The sequence below is a fragment of the Arachis duranensis genome, chromosome 2 (genome assembly GCF_000817695.3).
Source record: "Arachis duranensis cultivar V14167 chromosome 2, aradu.V14167.gnm2.J7QH, whole genome shotgun sequence".
Taxonomy (NCBI): domain Eukaryota; kingdom Viridiplantae; phylum Streptophyta; class Magnoliopsida; order Fabales; family Fabaceae; genus Arachis; species Arachis duranensis.
The window spans coordinates 83,711,061-83,714,343 of NC_029773.3; positions in this window are offsets into that span (position 1 = coordinate 83,711,061).

The following is a 3,283-nucleotide window of genomic DNA, read 5'->3' on the forward strand; positions in this document are numbered from 1 at the left end:
TTTTTGAATAAAATTAAGATCTAATTTTGAGAGAACAAACAAAAAAAAATATTTTTTGAACAAATACCTTAGTACCTTCTACTTTCTCCCCTTCAATGATTGAGGATGTCTTTGAAATTAGAAACAAAGCACCGGTGTAGTCAACATCCTAAAATTATAATTAATTATTATTTATAAATTAGATACTACTAATGACCAAGAAAGCAAAAAATAAATTAATTTTTAATAGAAGTACACTTATATATACTCACAATTTGAATAGGGTGAGTCTCTTTGAATTTATTTATGAGATCCACATTATTAGTCATCTTCTTAACTTTATAAGAAGGTGAAAAATATGAAATATCATATATTTGAACTTCAATGATGAAGAGAAAGATCTTATCAATTAGGTTGAGTAAAAGTGTAGGTGTATCTGATAGATCTCCTTTCTACAGGATATTACGTAATATATTAATAATAAATAATATAAAAAGTACCAATAAAAATATCTTCACTAATGCTTTTAGAAATAAATATTGGTTAGATCTTACCAATAGGAGTGGATCAAGTATCTCTACACAGCTCTCTTCCAAAACTTGTTTTGCCTCATTGTCAAAGACTACATAACATGCACAGTCAGAATCATCAATGACACTAAGCTTTATTCGATACCTGCTTAAAAAAGAAAATAACATAAGAAAAAGTTAAATATAGACTTATTTAATATCTAATTCAATGTACATAGACTTTAATTTAAATAAATAAATAAATAACTTTGGCGTCATGAATAAAAGGATATTAGTAGAAAACTCGCGTCTTCATTGAGTCAAACCATCTCAATTGAGTATGGCAATGGAGAATTTTCGTAACTTGATAGTGTCCATAACCATATCACTCGTATACGTACACACAAATTGTAGATTGTAGGATTGATGTTAGCAATTTTGTGAATATCAGCCATTGGAATAAGTAGGGAGATTTTGGATATATGTAAAGAAAGGGATTGATGTACTTTAAATTGTGGTGCTTTACATCTCTCATAACTTATCCTTTTATAGTTGTATCATAACTAAATTTTTTAAAATTTGGTTGACTTTAATTTAAAATTTAAAAAACAACAAACTAAGTTAAACAACCCAAATTTAAAATTTAAAAATAACAACTTAAATAAATAATAATTTAAAAATTCTAAACTAACGTAAATATTTATTTATTGTAATATTAGTATGTAACAACCGAAGAATAATTAACGTAAATTTTTTTAAAACTCTAAATTTCTTTAAAAGAATTTATATAGCTACAATTTAAAAAAAATCAATAAAATTTTAAAAAATTATGCTAAAAAGAATTAACAGATTTTTAAAAAATAGTGTTAAAATATAAAAAAGAACAATCTAAATAAAATTTAAAAAATAACAACTTAAATAAAATAATTTAAAATTTAAAAAATAACAACATAAGTAAAATAATCCAAACAAATAAAACAATTTAAAATTTTAAAAATAACAACCTAAGTAAAACAACCCAAACTTAAAATTTGAAAATAACAACCTGAGCAAATAATAATTTATAATTTATAAATATAAATCTAAAAATTTCTAGTAACGACACGTAAGCAAATAAACTCCCAGACTCAACGTATGAGCGCCACGTCAGCAAATGAGCTCCCCATTTGTATTACTATAAAGATGTATTAGAAAAATAATACCATAATATTTTAATCTTAATACAAAAATATCTTTTTTAATGTTGCATTTTTTTCTTTCTTTCTTTTGTTTTTGTTGCTCTTACTTATTTTCTTAGAAGTATTGCTTCTCATATTAAATTTGAATAAACATGTATCTATTAGGGGTGTTCACGGTGCGGTTTGGATCGGTTTTGAGCAAAAAACTCATCCGATCCGAATGTTAATTATACTTGCAGTGCTGTTTGGATTGGATGATGTTTTTAAAAATATCCGATCCGATTTGATCCGATCCAATTTCAAGCGGTTTTGATTGGATTGGATTTGTTGTTTTGTAAATTAAAAAAATTAAATACATATAACAAGTCTCAACTCTCAACATCAAATTTTAAATAATTAACATTGACATAACAAGTCTCAACAATATCTTAAAAAGTCAACAATAACATAACAATAGAAATAAAATTATAGGTTAGTTAAAATAAATAAATAAATAATATTTTGAACATAAAATATTTATTAAATAATAATAATACATGAATAATATAAAAATGTATAACAAATTGAACATATTATAAGTATAATTGTAATATAATAATAAAATAATAATATCATAGCACATTGTACGGTTTGGATTGGATTGGATCGGTTATGAAAAGTAGATCTGATATCCGATCCGATCTAACGGTTTGCAAAAAATAGAATCCAATCAAATCTGAATCAGTGCGGTTTTAATCGGTTTTCGGTTTGGATTGGATTGGATGAACGGTTTAATTTGAATCGGTTTGGATTTGAACATTTCTAGTATCTACTATATTTCAATCTAATTTAGTTAAATGCATGTAGGTTCATATTTATTAGATTAAATTCTTGACAAAAACAAAACTAGAACCAAAATTTGTTTTAATTTACACCGAAATTCAAATACAATGATACAGAATGTAAAAGGGTAAATTACAAACTAAAATATCACATTGACTCTATAAAATGAAACAAGATAGCACCGAATTACTTAAGATTGACATCAGAAGTTCAGTAATATGACACAAAAACATCACTTAAAATTGAATAATTGAATGCTTATCTCAAATATAAAAAACTGAAAAATAACACCGAAATTTCTTCACTCTAATACTGAAATTTTTAACTAAATAATGTGATAGAACTAAGAACTTATTTCATGAAGACTTGAATTGTAGATTTACAAATTTTAATAGAAAGGATAATAAGTGGAAAAATATGTGTACAACACAGTGAAATTAAGTAGAACAAGTACGAAAATTCGAAAAGGAATGAACAGTGCCATTACGTATAAGAAGAATAAGACGTATTTCTATAACAATATATAATGGCAAAACGTGTCCAAAATTTTTTTTTACTTCTATCCTTTCTAATAACCTACTCCAGTTTATGTTAGTTATTCTGCGTTACAGACTCCCACTACCTCATCTTCATTCACGTTCTCTCTTATCTCATAAATCCACATAACTTCTATAATTATCTCTTTCTTCTCTTGTTCTCTCTCACTTCACATTATTATTACTGCATAACAGAAAAACTTCCTTCATTTCTCGTCCATCTTCTCATGCATCTTTCTTACTTCATCTAGATATAACT